This window comes from Morone saxatilis, unplaced genomic scaffold (genome assembly GCF_004916995.1).
Source record: "Morone saxatilis isolate NCDOM2014 unplaced genomic scaffold, NCSU_SB_2.0 Contig10, whole genome shotgun sequence".
Taxonomy (NCBI): domain Eukaryota; kingdom Metazoa; phylum Chordata; class Actinopteri; family Moronidae; genus Morone; species Morone saxatilis.
In genome coordinates this window covers 17,698,972-17,719,031 of record NW_023339652.1, presented here as the reverse complement: position 1 = coordinate 17,719,031, position 20,060 = coordinate 17,698,972, and positions in this window count along the sequence as shown.

The window sequence follows — 20,060 nt, the reverse complement described above, 5'->3', positions numbered from 1 at the left end:
ACAAATACCCTTCCATCCTCCTACACACACACACACACACACACACACACACACACGCACATGCTCTTACTTAGCAAAATTAAATTTCAATTTCATGGATGGATTTTTTTGAAAGTTTCCCCCCCAAAAAAAGCTGCAAAAAGACAATATGAGAATACCAACTAGCTGAACTTCATACAGTTGAATCTGACTTGACTTGAAGCAAGGATCGTGTGCATCTGTTTATCGAAGGAATTCTCTGTCCCAGCCAACTGCTGTCATTATAAATATAATAACAGTACAAAAAAAGCAAGAAATTCAACAATACAGTCCCTTATTGTGCATGTCCACAAAGAACAAATCAATCACAAAAAGACAATTTCTGCATCAAATTAGAATGAATGTGTTGCTTCTGTGACAAAAGAAAGAGAAGAAAAGGGGAGAGGATGTGGGTGGAAGTGTGTGTGTGTGTGTGTGGGGGGGGGGGCATCTAAACATTTGGGGGCGAATTTCCCCCACAACACGCGGGCCACTCTTTGTCACCCCACCATCTTTTGTCTTTGAATTCAAAAGGCTGCTTTTAGGCAACAAATAGTTTTAATTTGTCTGCAAGTGAATCAGCGGTGGTGCAGAGCGGTTGGCCACATCTTCTGCTGCATCAAAAAAGAAATAAATACAAAAGATGAAGACAGAGATGAAAAAAACAAGTCAGCAAGTGCAAAGATTGGACGAAAACAGGACAGCGCCAAAAGGCAAGGCTGCGTTCAGGAGTGGAAACAGCTGGACTTCAGTCTTTCCTACTATCCCCTTCATCACTTTATTCCTCTCTGGTTCTTCTTGCTCAGTGTCTTTGCTCTTTTGTCAAGCGCCTGCCCCCCTCCAGTCATACACATCCCAGTCTGTCACCACAAAAACCTCCGTCCTCCCGTGAGCTCCACAAAGCGGCCTGTGTGTATGTGTGTAAATGTGCCACATGCAGCCTGCAGGTATGTACATGCTCCTGAGGGTCTGTGCATTAGCATAATGTTTGTCTATCTTGACATGTGAATGGTTATGATTGTGTGTGTGTCTGTATATAACACTGGCTACAGTATCTGTGTGTTTGTATGTGTGTGTGGTGGACTCCCACCCCCCGCCACAGGAAATCTTCCGGAGTTCGGCCACCATTGTTCCGACGCTGCGATGGGTGGTCTGCTCTTTGAAGAGGAAAATCCCTGTTCTACCCAAAGCTCTGGCATGTACAGGGGGATTACTGCCCATTGTGTGTGCATGTGTGTGTGCGCTTATAAGTGTGTTTTTGTGCATGCAGAAACAAAAAAGCTGAAATTTTCCATTTTTCTGCCTGCCAAGACAAAGTTAATTCCTAAGTGTGTGTGTGTGTGTGTGTGTGTGTGTGTGTGTGTGTTGGTTACCAAAAACTAGTAGCCAAAACGCCCTGCCAAATAACTTAGTACTAAAGTGTGCGTGTGTGTCTAGAACGTCGATGAGTGTGTGTGCAGTTGCAGAAAACAGGGGCCAAATATTTCCTGCCAACTCAATGCTTAAATTAATACCAGTGTGTGTGTCAGTATGAGTGAATGCATGTGTACAAGAAGCGGTAGCCAAAACTTTCTGCTAAAATTAAATTAAAGGAAAAGTCCAGTTTATCGGATTTTTATTTGTCGTAGTGTAGGAACCTTTTTGTGTGTGTAGTTGTAGTAAATGATGGTAATGATGTTGTGCATGAGATAACATTATTGAAGGGACTTGGAGAGGAAAACATTTTTAAACTAATTCTAAAATTTTAAAATTTTTTAGGCAAACAAAATTTTCTTTTTATTGCATCACTTGTGGCCTTTTTCCCCTTTCACGACAGGTGTCCTAAAGGAGTAATTTGACATTCGCTTATTTGCTTTCTTGATGAGAGCTGAAGATCGTGTCTGTGCGTTAAGTAGAGCGTGGAGGCTATTGGCTTAGCACAAACAATGGGAGCAGGCGGAAACAGCTAGTCTGGCTATATCCAAAGTTGAAAAATACACCAACTAAGAACTCTCAAGTTAATCATATATCAAAATCACAACTTACATTTCTGCTTGTGTACAAATTTCAGGCTAGGCGTTTCCTCCTGTTGGTGATACCAGCTGGTTATACCAATTGACTTTCGGCCTAATGGGATATTTTTAGGACTACTGGGCCATCAGAACAATTGCATGGCATCCTAGATACGTGACAGACAGACATTAGAGTATTGACAGTATCAATCTTCTCATCTTACTCAAAAGCAATTAAAGCATATATCAGAAATTGTTAAATTTATTCTAGTGCAATTTGGCATTTTTACTGACCAGATGCACTCAGATTATCTGATATACTGTTGGCTTGTTTATGATCTGTGTCACAATGCCCTTGTTTCCTGTCATGTTGGACTTTGTTGTGGCAATGAAAGGGTGTCCAGAACCCAGAAAATAAGACTCAGGTTGAAATAAACCATAATACCGAAGTCTGTGTCTGTGTTAAATGCAAGCACATATGCTAGTGCATGTCATATACACCCCACGGTTTATATATGTCTTCTTTACGTATAGAAAATAGTGAGATTACAGCCAAACACTGCAGATTTAGCCGGCCTTTATCTGTGCGTGCTTAAACAGAAATGCAATAATTCAAAGGGAAGCTTCAAAAGCAACAGCACTGATGTTCAAAGACAGACTAGCTAAAGACTCAGCTCGGATCAGTCGTAATTCCTTTACAGCATGTGTGCAGTGTGTGTGCTAGTCAGAGACAGACAGGGAAGACTGGATATGAGAGAAGAAAGTAATATGTCACATGAAAGAGAAAAAGAGAGGTGAGTAAGGGAGGGACATGCAACAAGGTAGAGAAGGATGACGCAGAAGAGAAGCAGCAAGGCTTCTGCCTTCTCACCTCAGCTTAAACTTAATGCTCACTCGTTTCATTTAACTCACCACCCACACACTGCTGCGTCTACACACACAAACATATACACACACAATCACACAATCACACAAGCAGACGCAAAACAAAGACAGCCAGCAATTATGAGACGGCGTACACAAACACCACCTACTGAGCAACGCATCCAAAACACACATTTTATCTGAGTACAGCAGCACCTCCTAACACTTCACAATGTCCTCACTGAACATAATGCCTTACACGCGCACACACACACATAAAGAGACACACACACACAGAAACAGTGACAAAGACAGATACAGCGCATCATCAAGCGGCCTCGTAGGTGGTCTCTCTCTTCTCTTCCTCCCTCCTACACTCCATCTCTGTCTCTTTCATCCTGTCTGCTCCACTTCCACGTTCAGTGTGACGACGTCGCCTCCAGGATGAAGTGGCTGAAGATTAAGCTGCAACTTTTAGAACGAGCGACGTGGGCTTCTGATGAATGCTGATGAATTAAATGACTGGCCACTCGCCATCTGTCCCGTGTTCTGGTTTTAAACTGAAATTTTTACTGACGCCACATTTAGCCCAAGTTAAACTACAACTCTCGTACACCGCCGTATTTTAGTTTATCACACAGAAATTTCCTTGACCAATCATGACTGACAGCACTGCTCTACTTGACTGATACAATAGTAGTAAATACAAACGCAACCCATGGCAATGGCTACATATTAAATATTTATTTACATACAAGTTTAATTTAGAATTTTTTATGTCTTTGATTGTAGTTTTGTAGGTTTTGAAAAGGTGTAAGAACTGACCCTTCCTAAGTCCTACCTCTTTTTGCTCAGTTAGCTAGCTAATCTACATCAGTTGTTTGCTAGATAGTTACATATGAATGTTAGCAAAACTCTAGCTAACTAGCTGGCTAATCAATCATTAATTAGCTAGTTAGCTAAGGATTTGCTAACATAACTAACTTAAGATGTGATTATATGTTACTTTTAACTTTAAACCTTCTTCAAAACTTGGTTCTCTTTTCAACAAAGACGAGCCTAGCATATAGCATATCTAAGTACAGGAAAGGAGAAATTGACCAAGTTTCTGATTGAGGCATTGGAGTACAGAGCAAAAAGCGGAACTTGGGAAGGGTCAATTGGCCAATTCATACTCTAAACAAATAGGGGGCACCAGAGCCAGAGCTAGGCCAGTGAGTAATGGTACCGGGCTCAGCAGCCCCCCCAGAGAACATGGCTTAGCCAGGACCGAACACAGCCACGAAGACCAATGGATGCCATTTTATGACAGAGCCTGTGTGACCTAGTAAAATCACCACTCATACACATCTGAGTGATGATAATTTTAGTAAATCTTTGAATGTTTGAAATTGCATATTGCACCGTTAAAGTTGCGTGTGTGTCTCGAATTTAGTGGCATCTGGCGGTGAAGTTGCAGATTGCAACTAACCTCCAAATTCCACCGGCACAGCCACAGTGCATTCCAGCTCTACCACAGTCGCCAGAGCTGATTGGCCCATTCTAGACAATGCTCAAAATTTCACTAGAAGCACCAAGGCGTCTCTCCGCTCTGCTCCATGTACGCAGCTGGTTATATTTTTGATGGAAGCCACGACCCACTCACATCAAGGAGCGCAGAGCAGATCACAATGGCAGGAAGTCAGACAGAAACATCACAAAGAATTTTCAAAAAGAAAAAATACAGACTCCGGATCAAATCACACTAGATCAACATTGTGACACCAAGTCAGAAGTCAGTCAATCAGAGGAGATTTTAGGTGGAGAAACACACAGTTTTGTATCTTTTTTAAACAACAGAATACACAAGTTAATAACGTCGGCCAGGCAACACGCTTCTCTTCTGAAACACTCTCAGTGGGATTTGAAGACACGCACATCACAGAGCCAAACTGTGTAATAGATTCAATGTCTAAATGTTACACACTGGACCTTTAAAACACAACCCAAGCAAATATTTGGCTGAACCTCTGTTGTTCTCTGAGTCTTTATGGCTGTACTCTGTTGTAGTGCTGGTGGCTAAACAGTGTTTGATGCCTACATCTGTACACAGACTGACTGATTCACATTTAACTTCGCTTTGCTTAACTATTTCGCTGCTTGGTGTATTGTTGGTCATCAATTTCTAAAGACAGTGAAGACAGAGAAAGAGAGGGGGGAAGGGGGAAATTATGAGAAAAAATTCCATCATTTCATAAGTGAGAGTGAAGTCCACTGCGGCTTTGCTCCCTTCTAAATGTTGTCTGAACTTGGAGGGAAAAAAAGAGAACTTGTTTGAAAGAAAAAGTGGAGTTGTTTCCTCAGACCATTTTCACATCTCGTTGCATCTTTTTCTCTCCCTCATGCACACACACACACACGCAAGGAATGCAGTCTTTCAAGTGTGCAAATAGAAGAAAAGCGGTGAGGGACAGATGGGAAACGGTTTGCTTAAATTTACAGTCACTTGAAATTCTGTTGAGTTTCCCAATGTTAAAAACCATAAAGGAGTGTCAAACTCCCTCGTTATGCTCTCCTCCAGCAGCACTCACTGCTGGGTAAACATAAGAGAGGGGGGTGACGAAAAAAATAGGATGGAAGGAAAGTGGAGAGAGGGAGAGAATGAGAATGAAAGTAAACGAGGCTTAGGGGAGGACGGAGAATTGAGAAAAGAGGGAGGAAGGAGGACAGAGGCAAGAAAAGTAAGAGGGAATAAGGAAGGAGGATGGAAGGAAGGCCAAAAGAGAGCGAAGGAGGAGGGAAGAAGAGTGTGCCAGAAAAAAACAGCAGTCATGAAAGTTTAATGCCCTCGCCGTTACCGAGCTAAAGGGAGCAAGCCGGGAGGAGAACGAGGGAAGGTGAGGGGGTGAAGAGGAGGTCCAAGTGAGGGGTGTGGGGGGGTGCAACGTCTGACAGTGGATGGAGAAGGAGGGGCAGAAATCACATACAAACGCACATATGGCTGCAAAGGCAGGTGCAGTGCAAGAGACACATTCTCCCTCTTCCGGGCAAAGAAAAAAAAACACACTCGCATTTAAAGTGCCTACACGGCAATCGCATCATGGTCGTCACTTATCTATTATTCAGCAGTACAGGGGAACAGAGTACAGCAGGCGCTAAATAAAGAGTTGTACCCGAGATGCTAAAGGCTGTAGACCATGCAACCCAGAGTCAGAGAGAGGTTGTGGCTGTTTTTTTATTAGGTGGACGCTGAAATAAAATCTGAAAACCAAAGTTTCATTACTTTGGTTTTGACATTTTGAGAGTTGGGGTTTCAACAATTTCTCCTATCCATATGGAGATTTATTAGGCATATTAAATGCATATATATATATATATATATAGAAATAGCAGCAAACAACTATAAGCTATGTAAAGATATAGTGGCGTCATGTTGACATGAGCAAAGAATGACGTCACACTCCCTCTGCCTGTGCTGCTACAGAAGCCTCTTTATGGTTTAAAAACCCGGACTGGCCGTGCGTGCATGTGCGTCACTGTGTGCAGCTGAGGAGATCGACTGTTTTTCTCATCTACGTCAGTGGATTAAGGATTTATGCATTTTATTTTGACAAAATCAGAGTTGGTAATTGTTGGGACAGTGGAAAGACAAAGACAGTTTCGATGAGCTTTATTTTGTTAAGTTATGTTACGAAGTTATGATGAAATGACGTTCCGCCACGCACACGCCATGCAGGCACGTTGTTCTTACTGTGTTGTTAAGCTGTTACTGTTTTTGTCAATGGAGTCGGCCGTAGTGCCCATTGTTTTGGTCCAACATGCTGGTACTCTAGTGCGAGATTTAGTGGCAAGTGAATTTCATATAAAACCTTTAAGGCTGAACCAATTAATATCTTTGATGTGACAAGTTTTACAAAGCTTATTAGCCTTTTTTGGCTCATTGTTTGAATTTCCAAAACCAAATTTTGCTGTAATGAAATGTTTTTCCTGCAGTAGGCTGCTATTTTCAGCAAGAATGCTCTAATAAACCCACTGTACAGGAACTTGGTTCTGGGCAGGTAGCCAGAACCAAGTTCAATAAGAAATAGTTTGCTACAACATTAGTCAATTGTTTGCTACTACTTTAGCCATGACAATTGCATTTTTGTGGCCACAAAAGAAAAAAACATTAGAATTACTGCAGCTTTAAGATGCAAAATGTACTTACTAGTTAAATCAGCGTTCACAGAGTGAAGGAATGCTCTGCTTCTAATATAAGCCGACAAATACTAGATTCATGAGGCCAATACTGATATTTAAAATAAATAATTTTTGGCGCTATTTTAGATAAATAGTTCTGATTAAACTTGATATTATTTACACATTGATAGAATCAATCAAGGTTCATGAAGTAGATGTAATTTTAAAAATGTTAAGGAAGGTAACTGAACATTTTGGTGGATAAACCCTATCAGACAAACTAATTTTATATGCAGGGGGAATTTGTTGTGACTTATCGGCCAACATACACTGATGCAAATAGATCTTTGATAAGTTCAAATCAGCCCACAATATTCATTCCTCAAATATTACGTATCCACCCCCTTTAGGCATGAAAGGTGTATCTGAAAATATTGTAGCTGGTTCATTCTGGAAGCATTAGTCAGTTTGGATTGACAGAAGATTTACAATGCAACGAAGAGACAAGGCAAAAACATGTCAAAATGTATCAAAACATCCACAGAAAACCTCTCAAGCAGCACAACCCACTTTGAACCATTACCCTCTCATGTATTCAGCCAGAAATGGCATATTTAGTCATTTATTGGTAAAGTAATTATTAACAGGAACATACAGATAAACAGCAGAGGAGTGAATTGCACTGCAGTAGTGCTCTGAAAGGTCTATATGGATATTCTTCATTTTGACACCTTTTTTTCTGCAACTTTGGTCACCATTGGAAACCATTGTGACTGCTGTGTGAATCCATGCTGACTACAGCTACAGCTCTGCAGAAGAGCAAGCTAAACAATCAAGCCTACAGGTGGTGGATATTTAATCAAGTGTTGAAGTATTTTTTTTAAAAATCCTTTGCTGCGGGGGAAGAAGATGACGTTGTTTTAACTGGATTCACCTTGTGAGTGGAGTTTATAAATGAGGTAAATGTCCTGAATATTTCATACATTCTGTGGATGGAAACTGTTCTCACACATTAAGGGAAAAAGACAGAGAAACACTGCAAATAGCCAGTCGGTTGTTAGTTGATTTGTACTGTGCTGAAGTGAATCTTTTTGCCCATCTATGTGTGTCTGTTATGGCAGTAAAGCAGCCACTGAACTGAAGTCTGACAGAGTGGGAGGCAGACAGAAGGAAAGAGCGAGAGAACAAAGCCTTTAAGAATTAAAGCTGCTCCTCTCTTGACCCCGGGTTGGCTCCCAAGCACAATGAGATCCATATTTAAACACAACATTCACTGCAGTATATTCCCGCTCTGCTCCGCCAGCTGACACCATCACACGGCATGAATAAAGACGCCACTCCAGTCTACGGCAAGGGCAGCGAGCACAAACAAACACACAAACACACGGAGAAGCGCTGGCTTGACTTATGAAATCCACATGGGCGCTTGTTCACAGCCACGAGTGTGTGCTGAAAGCCTGATCAAAGAGGCCATTATTGGAGACAATTGGACTGAAGTGCTGCTGCTCATAAGCTCGAGGTCTGCCTCTCGCCCTCACTAACCCTTTTTTTCTCTTGCCTTCCTCTTTCTGATTCTCTCTCTCGTCTGTGTCTCCTCTCACCTGTCCTGTGTGATCAGCCTCCAAAAATCCAGCACTCTCACTCTGCACGAACAGCTGATTTATGATTAATTCCCCTTAAAGGGCCACAGTAGTTTGCTTGCAAGTTTCAGCTCTTTAACTACAAATGTCGTATTTTATGTATAACACTTACATAATACTTGCTGATTAGTTTAAATGCTATTCCGGTTCTGATTTTAGGATGTTCCAGGAAGCCACCAGTCTCCATTCCTTTTCTTACAGTCTCAACATCAATTTGCAGACTCTTGAATTCTTGGAGCTTGGTTGACCTTTGTAATCATCACAGTAAAAGTCTGCATACATTCTTGTCATCATTGTATTGTAACACAGTTAAAGTGAAGATGGAAAACAACTAAGGCAAACTGGATGTTCACTGTGTTGCTTTAAATAGTAAACTGACTGCATTTATATAGCATTTTTCTAGTCTACCAACCTCTCAGAGCACTCAGCCAACATTCACCCATTCACAAACAAATTCATACGCTGATGGCAAGGTGCCAATCTGCTCATCAGGGGGTTAGGGGATTCAGTGTCTTGCTAGAGTTTTAGTCCTGACCACAATGGGTAGAATCTAGGTATAATGTGCAGGTGACATGTCCAAGCTGAAATGGAGAAAAGTAAGCAAGGAAGTTGAACTACCCAAGTGCTGACAGTATGTGTCTGTTACTTGATTCCATCTATTGGTTTTACTTTACTATGAAACAAATTAGCATACAGCTAATAACATTCATAAAATAAGTATTTTTAAAGTTGTTTGCTTGTCATCCCGATGTAATTATTTCAGCATACTTTTGATTCATTCATAACAAATTAAAATAAAATGATTCCCTGAGTAAACTTGAGCGAGTAATACAAGGAAAATGTGCTTTGCTTTCTATGTGAACACAACGCAAGTCATAATCCTACTGACTTAGTCTTCACTCTAATCAAATTCTTTCTGGTTTCATGCATCTTTTGTTTCCAGGTTTCATACTGTATGACACAGCAGTTTTGTCTCTCCTGACATGCTGCTGAATTACTGCACTAAGAAGTCTAGGAATAACAAAACTGTTTCACTGTACACAAGTATAATGACAGTAACTGAATCGAATTGCATGTCACATGACCTGAAAAAAGTGCAGTTGTGTCACATGCTGCTGAAATAAAACTCAGGTAATATTAGAGGAAAAGTTAGTAAAATGGCATCTACATGTCAAACAACAAATGTTGTAAAGAAACGAGACCACATTTTTCAGACACTGTTTACAGGACATTAGAGGAGGAATATGAGCAGTCTGAGCTGTATGATTCTTAGGAAAGAGAGGATTTGGAACCAGTTTTAAGTAGGACATGATTCTGAATTAGGTCTTCAAAACAATAATTATTTTCCATTTTTTGATTCAAAAAATAGCTAAAAACTTATCCCATCAAGTTTCCAATTGTCCATTACAGAGTGGTTTGTATGACTATCAGTCCAAAACTAAAATATACATGTTATTTAAAACTAGGGTTGTAATGATACACTCATGATTTAGTACAATTACTGGGTTCTCAATACAATTCTCTCACTATATTTTATATATTTTATTTTATAACAAAATAAGACTTGACTACTGATGAGGGAAAAAGACTTTCTCAGACAAAAATCTACAAAATATATTTTCTTTAAGAAATTATAGAATCCTTTTTTATTCCTGAGGTAGGGTATAAACTGTGAAAAACTATGCATATTTCCTTGTGTGAAGTGTAACTGATGTCTCCGTGCCTTGATACCACAACAGATATCACAATTCAGTTTTCATCTCAGTGATTTGAATACTATAAAAAACTATATAAAGCAGAGAAAAGCTGCAAATTCTTACATTTGAGAAGGTGGAAACAATGTTTGGCATACATTTCTTGATAATTTCTTGATTTATTCATTGATGATTGACTGATAATTTCAACAATATATTTGTAAAAATCTCCAAACTTAAGTGCTACACACTTAAGTTCAAGAAGTGTAGAGAGACCACAATTCAGCAACAAATGACTTGTACAAGGTAGAAACACACACACACACACACACACATCCTCATACAGTGACTGACAGCTGGACGTGCATGGATCACCATGACAACAGAGGGCAGGAGTCAGTCTCCAGGGCTGTAAGTTGTGAGTTTACCCAGGTAAGGCAGCCTTACTCTGGGGAGAAGCATAGACTGTCTCTCGCCTCCCCTATCCTTTCTAGCCTTTTAAGCCTCCACCTCCCCTTTTCTTTGCTTCTCCTCACTTTTCCAACTCCTCTTCCTCCCTCTCTCACTGCATGAAATTCATCTCCTGCCTCCTCAGTCCTCCCTAGTCTTTTCCTCTCTCCCCACCAGCCCCCCTCTCCTGCAGCGCTCACCATCCCTGACAAAGCCTTGAGCGGCTGCCAGCGGCCCCCGAGAGCCGACTGACTTCCTGCTAAAAATAAGAGCTGACTGGAGAATCTCAGAGAGCTGCCACCAAGCAAGAAGAAGGGCTGAAATGTGGATGTGGAAAAAGAGAGAGGGGGAAATCAGCACTGGAAGGAAGAAGTGATGAGATGGAGAAACAAAAACTGAAGAGTAAAATAGGAAGACGAAGTCAAGACTCCATCAGAGGAAAGATAAAAGAGTAGAAAGTTTGGGAGCAGATAGCGTCACCTGACCGAGGCTTAGCTTGTACCGACTTCTCCGAAATGAATACGCTAAACCTGATCTCCCTGTAAATCTGCTCTGCACACACTAAACAGCAGGAGTTACATTCATCTACAGAATGAGACGGTGTGTGAGTGTGTGTGTGTGACACAGACGGGGAGCAGGAGGGAATGAAAGAGAGAAAGAATAGGAATATCCAGATTATAAATATTTATACAAGAGGAAGGGGAAGAGATGGCACAGTTGCAGGGGAGAAGGAAATAACGGCATAGAAGGGGAGGAAGGGATGGAGAGAGGAGAGGCTGACTTCAGAGGCAGCAGCAGGCGCGTTTGGCTCGGTTTATCTTTTCTTTCCCGTCCCTCTCGCTGCTGGAGTGCGAGCTAGCGGATTTGCAGCTCGTGCTCCCTGCAGCTCGCCTGTGTGTGTGTGTGTGTGAGGAGGGGAAGGACAACAAGTTCTCCCCCTTTCTCCTCCCTCAGAGAAATAGACGGATACACAAAGGCCCTAACAGGCTTCTGCCGTTCCCGGGGAGGTTTGTGGCTGTGTTGATGACGCCACTGACAATCATGATGATGCCGATGATAGCAGGGCTGCTTTGCTCGTTGTAGATTCACCCATTCAACTGTTTTTTCTGTTGCTTGGCTTCCTACGAGGTCACTTCATTCCAGTTTCCAACAGATATCACGTAGCAATGATAAGATCTATACTTGCTCCCGACTCGGTGCAGAGATGAGATGCTTCCAGTGGAGGCTGGTGGCGCAAAAAGTCAAAGAAGACAAGACTGAGCTCGGTAAAGCTCTTACACTTGTTCTTGACAAAAGGGAATAACCTAAATGTATTGCAGAAGTCTCTTCTAAATTCTCACTAAACCTGCTCTTTATTATTACAGTAAAATACATATTTTAATATGACTCAATATCTTCTTCTTCTTCTTTTGCTAACAATGCTAATTTATATCACAACATTGTCAACTCTCACATGTGTCCCCCCTCCTTTGAGAGCTTTCAACTACAGTTCACTATCTTCATAGCTGGAGTTTCCTAATTTTTCATGGATATGGTACACTTGTCGCACTGACATCCGAGATAAAGTGATGTCAGCTAAGCATCTCACAGCTTGGAAAAAAACAGACTAAAGCAGCTATAATCAATATTTTGATATTAATAATAGACTTGTCAGTGAAAGGAGTCACTCGCAGTGGCAAACCCACAGAGAATTATCACTAACCCTGCAATTCTTCTCAGCTCTACAAAGTGTTTTAGCCTCTTTCAGCTCATTGTTTCAGTTTTGCATCCTTACTGTTTTTGGTTTAAGAAGACAGCATTCTCAACAATCAGTCTATCATGGTAATACTGACGTCATGATTAAATTACACCAGCACTGGCTCGTTTTCTTCATTAAGAGAAATACACGCACATACCAGCTTTTGTCTTCCCATTCGTGTGTGCGTGGGTAAACAATGTGAATCCCACGCGGGAAAGGCGGACCCTGCCAGTACAGCTTTGATCATACTTCAATATGGACAGATGTGGACTTGAATGCAAACAGCAAACATGCTTCTTTACATACTACAATCCGAAATGTCCGTACACAGATGCATTCCATACGTACACACTAGAAAACAAGATACTCATCTCATAACAGCAAGAAGAGCTCTTTTGTTTGTTGTATTTGGCTGGACAACAGTGATATAACTGAAATCTTAAGTATTAGGAATTTAAGGTAAATATTCTAAACCAGTGATTCCCAAGCTTTTTTCAGATATAACCCCACAGTCTTGTCAGATGAACTCAGGTAGCCCTTCATCAACACCACCAGTCATGCTCCAAAATGGACGTTATTGAATACTATTGACTATAAAAGTGGATAGTATCAAAATGTTTCTTTCATACAGTTGAACTGTCATGTGTTTTGGTTTGTCTTCTTTTGAGATGTTTTTTCATATCATTTACATATTTTTTAGCCAACTTTATCAACAATTTATCCATTACTTTTAGCTATTTTGACTATGTAATTCACTCTTAGTTACTTATTTAGACTTCTCTACTCACTTTCTAACTTTTTTTTCATGCACTTTCGTGCACTCAATTGTAACACCTGCTGTTCTGTTGTCTCAGCTGACTCAATATGTTGATTTTCTTGTTTTTTTTAATTAAATTGTAATTTCTTTTTTTTTTCTTTTTTATTTATTGAGTTACTCAAGAATCTCTCCCCGTACCACCTGGCCCTGCAGTACACGTAGCCCTGGTTGGGAATCACTGTTCTAAACTGTGTGAGGATCATCTACGCCGTCCTTTAGGCTTTTGAAAAAAAGAACTTGCCTGGTTTGTTTCAGTGGTTTGTTCCTGCTGTTTTCAGACAGAAGCGGGCTGTCAGTGTTCAACTACACAGACATGAACTGGGACGAATCTGTGGTCTCTGTCAGAGTTGAGAGGAGTGTAACACAAACCAGACTCATACGGCACCACATAACACTTAAAAGGACCGTACTGCGGGTTTTGCATGTTTAACACAAATCACATATAGGCCCTCTTTACATTACTGTGGTCCGTTTTCCAAAGCACAGCATCAGTTTTTAGTTTTCTTTCTTTCAGGCAGCCTTTGGTTTCAATCCATGTCAGTACGCTATGGAAATCACCTCAGAGAGACTTCCTGTCCATCACAATGAAGTGATTCAGTCAACTGTATTCTTCTGTCAAAGTTATCATTGTTTGGAAAATGCAGTTATGAGCAGAAAATATTAAAAAAAAACTCTCTTTAGTGGTGTGTTCAAGGAACTCCTCAAGGATTTGAGGATGTATTCATGAACTCTGTTGTCAGAAAATTTTACACAGAAAACGAACAATAAGCAGGCTGTGAAATCTTGCTGCTTCTTACATCTAAAAAATTGCTGTTTAGAAGTCCATTCAAATCTCTGATGTTCTCGGAGTGTCCTTGAACTCACCGAAAAGGAAGCAAAGACTCTATTTAGTATGCGGGGAAATCACTTAAAAGAAACTATATGGCGTGCTTCGGAAAAGGATCAACAATAAAAGTCGATTTTTAATTTGCAGTCATAAAATAACCTCTGGTACGGCCCTTTAAATTACAGTGAAAACGGTAAAAAGGTGAGCTTGTTGTAGCCCTGAGATTTCTGAAAACGTCAAAGAATCCTTCCCTATTTATAGTTTTCTTCAAAACGTTCAGCATTGCATGCAGAGCAAGTAAATTTAGCCTGGCACTGACCCCGGCCTTATTAATAGATTGTCACAAGGGGACCCAGTTACAGAAAACAGGCCCCTGACCTGCTCTGTATCCAGAGACACAACTTTCAGAGATGCTGACCTAGCCAGTCGTTGAACTTCTTGACCTCGGAGGGCAGTCCCAGCTCAGTGAAGTCTCCGGCGTGGATGAACACGTCCCCGTACGGCATCTGGATGGAGTCGGTGCGGGAGTGAGTGTCTGAGATGCAAACAAAGCGAGTGTAGCCGGGCGGCTTGGGCGTGTCGTGGGGCATCGGGTCCACCCTGAACCGAGGAGAAAGGACAGACGACAAGACAGTTAAGCTAGGGAGGATGGGAAAAGGGGTCACTGCGGCTGTTGGTGCTCTTAAACAATAAAGAAGAAAGAGACACAGCGCTGTATGCAAAGTCTCTGTGGTAAGAGGCTGACAACGAAAGAAGAAAATCATCCCCACAGACTGAAGCAGAGGAGGAAACAAGAGACATAGCGAGAGCGAGAGGCCACAATAAAAGCGCGGCGCTGAGAGAGACAGAAAGAGAAATGTGCAGAGATAGAAAAAGAATAAAGCGCAGATATAGAAAAAGAGTAGAGTCCTGTGGGATTTCCAGCGAGTGTGCGGATCCACAAGGTCTCCAGGGGGAAGAGGGGAGCTGGTGAATAACCGTGGCCCAATTTAGTGAGCTCTCCTCCAGGTACGATAACACCCAGCCCTGCCTCCTCCTCCTCCTCCTCCTCTGCAACCCACCAGAGAAAGGAAGAGAGGAGGAAAGTGGGAAAGGAGATATACATGCATGTAGGACAGCCGATAAGAATTCACACAATACACTCATTGAGTCACAAAGTAATGAAAATGTTTCATTTCTACTATTGAGTATACAGGAACGTAAGGAAATGTTAAGTAAAGCTTTATGGAGCCCTGCAGAGAAATTAATTATAAAGAAGAAAGACAGCTTTCTTGGTTGTATAAACGACACTTAACAAAAGTTCAAACTAAAACTGAATTTAGATTTTTGCTGAACTTTTTGAAGTCAGAGGAAGCCAACAAGCTGTCAGTGACCGAAAACACTCTAAAGCTACAGCACTAACTCAGTAAATCAGATGTCATACTCTCCACTCCGCTGCTCTTCAAAAATACTGTTTACTTATTATTCACGTATTAATTCAACTTCCTTTTACTTTATTTTTTCATTAGATGTGAAGCTTCTGTCAAAGACACTCAAAACTTTCCACACTAAAAGCCCTTTAATGTTGACAATCAAATCTAAAAACCTACTACTACCCACTGCACATTCAAAAAGTTAAGCTTTAGCTGTAGTTAGCTAGCATGTTGTTGGATAATGGGGCTATTAAGCTTTAGCATAGGATTATTTTAGACAAAAGTGAATACAACTTGTTATAGAGAAGAGTGTGAGAGGAACACACTGCACATCTAATGACCCTGTAGACCTGCCTACACTCTTACACACTGGCTTGATGATTATGAAAAACTTGAATTGTGCTTTAAGATGGGAGCCTTTCCTGTAGCGAGCTTTTTGTGCCAATCTTGGGAGAGTAGGCAAGATATTTTTTTTAAGACCGAGACATCTTATTGTCTATAACTTGTAATTTTGTAATGGAATCAAATGTTTGATCACAGTATAGGTTATTTTTTTTGTCTCTTGTAAGCCCATGAGGGTTGTGTGCACATGACAAGAATATCAAATCAAATTCTACACACAAATTTGAAGTGAAATCAAGTTCTTTGGTAAGATAGGTCAGGGACATAGATTGTGTTTGGATGCTTCAGTTTGGTTTCCAGTTTCCACTGCATCTTCCAGCAGCAATGAACACAAATAGTGCATCAAAACAAAATAAAGAAGTCTCTTTAACAGTTTGTTCACTCTGCAGCGCCTGCTCTGGTAAACAAACTACAGGAGGCTGCTTTCTAATTACCACACTTCACATTTATGTTTAAACCCTACACATACATACATACACACACATATATATATATGTTGAGGTCTCGCCTATTTTTTCCCGCGATCGTCTCCCAGCAAAATATATATATATATATTTCACTACAGTTTAAACTTTAAAAGTGAAAGCACTGTAGTAACCTTTTATTTAACAGGACTTCACTTGTGAAAGAATTTCCGGAAGTGAGCCGGATGAAGGGCGGTAACTTTCCACTGCGCTCTCCCTCTCTCTTCTTTAGCATAAATCAAATTTATGAGTTTAACAGTGAGAATTCCAGCTAGCGGCCATTGTCTTAGTTAGTTAGCTTACGTTACATGCTAGAAATCGACTCGACACACCAGGTGCAATTAATTGGCGCATTAGCTTAAAAATTGTGTCAGGCCTCACTCAGTACCACAGACCTATAGTCTAGAACAGACGATTCTCTCTTTTTATCCCCACTGTGAATTTATATTGTCAACATGAAGTATAAATTAACAAATAAAACCATACAGTAACTTAAAATGAGTTGCTCCGTTGCTTAGCTACATTTCTTACCTCAGGCTTCAGCTGTCACTTTGCCCTTTCACCTTTCCCAGTAACCTGTCAGTGGACCATCAGGAGGCGGGCCGAAGCATTTGATTGGTTGACGTGAAAGTAAACTTGAACTTATTGGCTATTTTCCAAGCTCATCAACAAATACATTTTCTACTACCTCAAATCTATACATATATAATATTTATAATATTTGTATATGTTTATTCATTTATTGACAGTGGAATTGTATGTTTTCCTGGATATTAATACTGACATTATTGCTGATTTAATTACAGGCTACACTTAACACTGACTTTTTAAAAAACAGCAAAGTAGAAGCAGTTGTGATTAATTAATAAGTGAGAACAGTATTTCTGTTAAACTGGGAGCAGCAGAGTGGTGAGTATGACATGATTCTTGTTGTACTGATGGAATTAGTGCTGTGGAAATGTACGTTGTGCTGAATTTATTAAAACAGCAGGTAAACACAGAGAAAGTGTTGAGTTTGCAATAACAGCAAACAGCAGCCACAGCAAATTTACACATAAGCCTGTCTCGGATAAGCATCCATGAACTGACTACAGCTTCGTTACTCTCGTGTTGGTCCAATTTTGAATTTGTTTACTCCAACCTGGGTGGTCAGAGGTACGGGTAGTGACAGAGCAGAATCCCTCGATCAGTTAGGTATTCCATCTTTCTCAGATCTAGGGTTCCCTTACTACGTTTTACTTCACATTAAAAGCCGTTTCAAAGACTTTTTGTAACGTTGTTCAAATTAAAATTGTCATGTATCTACTCACATGTGGACGTGTGGTGGCTGGAAGCGTCCCTGGTTGATGTTGTAGAAGGTGAAGGCCTGAGTGGGGTTGGTGCTGTACTCGTCTACTTCCACTGCCGTCCTGCTGCCCCGCTGGGCGTGTGACTGAGCCTGCGACTGTTGCCGCCTTGCCGCCATGATTTCTGACAGGGTGAAGGCCATGACACTATGGACGGAAGTAGAGTGGGTGGAGGAGAGCGAGGTCAGGTCAGGTCTGGGAGTTTATCTGCTCGCTGTTGGTGGATGGTCCTGACAGACTCAAACCTTCGCTGAGCTCACAGTCACAGTGAGCTGAGGAGAGAACCTCACCTCCTCCTTCCTCCTCTTCTTCTTCTTCTTCTTCTTCTTCTTCTTCTTCTCTGCAGCTCCTCTGCACCTGAGAGGAAGAAGAGTGCGTGGTAAAGATGGGAACTCAGAGAGGTACAGGAACAGAAATAATTGATTCAGCTTCTTAAACAGGAAGACTTGATGCTTTTTATTTGGTTTATATCTAAATTGGATTTTGGGGGGTTTGGACTGTGGGAAAAACAAGCAATTTGAAGATGTCACCTTGTGTTCTGGCAACTTCTAAAGGGGCATTTTTCACAATTTCCTGCCACTTTTAAAAGAAATAAGAGAGAAAACATTCTTAAGAATCGTTTGGGACTGACACCATCAATTTCTTTTTCAGTATTCTTACATTTTTACGGTGATCTGACATTGATTTTTCAAAGGGTGTTCGGCCATGGCAGACAGGAAGAGGATGTTCAAACGTGAGTGCATTTCGCCAAACTGAGTAATTAATCAGAAGTCAGGAAATAGTGAAAATATTAAATATTTAATTTAGCACCACAGAAAGAAAAGCAGCAAATCCTCACAATAGCCCTTTTTCACAGAAGCCTTTGTGACATGAAATAGTAGGTTAAACACAGGTGTTACCAATGATAATAATTAAGACTCCCTATCATTTAGTGTAGCAGAGCCTTAGCAGTGATTCTGTCTGATCTGAATGGAACCTTTGTATGACTGGTAACACCTGTGTTTACCCTACTATCTCATGTCAAAATGGCTGCTGTGAAAAAGGTCTATTGAGACACTGCAACTAGGGAGTGTGTTTTTTCCTTTAAAAATCTGATAGATGAATTGAATCATCTTTACTAATACTAAACAAAATTGTATTTCTTGTTTCAAATTAATAAATAAATCGGTTGAAAAAGTTCGCAAAAACTGGGAAAAATGTCTGACATGATAAAAAATATAACAATAAAATAAAACAGAGAAAAGTAGCAAATCCTCACATTTGGGCAGGTGCAACCAGAGAATACTGGGCATTTTTGCTTGATTACATACCAGTAACAATTAATCAATTTAAAAACTAAATGTCAGTTAAACCGACTAACCTATTTATTGACTAATTGTTTCAGCTCGAAAGGTTCCCACCGTAACTTCTCATTGACAGTTGTGCTCACTTCTTTAACCATGTTTCAGTCCGTGGACCTTCATCAGGTTAAATTAATTTAACCAAGCAGCAACTGATTCTGATATCGCAACCTAAACATATTGGCCAATACGGAGCAGCATCCGATACCAGTGATCTTTTCTTTCTTCTGTGTAATATCTGTATACCTCGCTCCATGGAACTGACTTTGAACAGTCTGCTGTGTGACAGGTAAAATAACTGCAGTGGAAACTCTGAGTTTCTGTTTATGTAGTGACTTTAATTCAAAGTAACAAATGAACAAAGCAGAACACAAAACAAAATAGGAAACCTGCAGTGAGGATGCAGTTAAAGTGACAGCTTGCAAATACTGATAAATAAGTCAACATGTTCTAAATTCAGTCGGCTACCCCAGGCGGCTGGATAAAGGTTTATCGCTGATGTTTATGGAGACAGTGACAAACAAACTGTATTTATCGGCCATGTAGGGCCAATATCCAGTCCGCTCAATAAGGTCAGTACCATCATAATACAGATCTGGTGCATCAGTGCATCCCTAAATTAAAGCTAGCATGGTCATCCAGTAAACCTTTTTCACAGCAGCCATTTTGACATGAAATATTAGGGTAAACACAGGTTCCTGTTAGTGTAGCAGAGCCTTTCCAGTGAACCAGCATGCACAATAACAGCACCCTGACTCAGTTTGACCTGAATGGAACGGGACCTTATTTAGTATCTTTGGTAACACTTGTGTTATATATACTATAAATACAAAATAAAAATAAAAAACCTTAATTATCAATACATCAAATCATCATCATCATTAGTAAGATAACATAAAA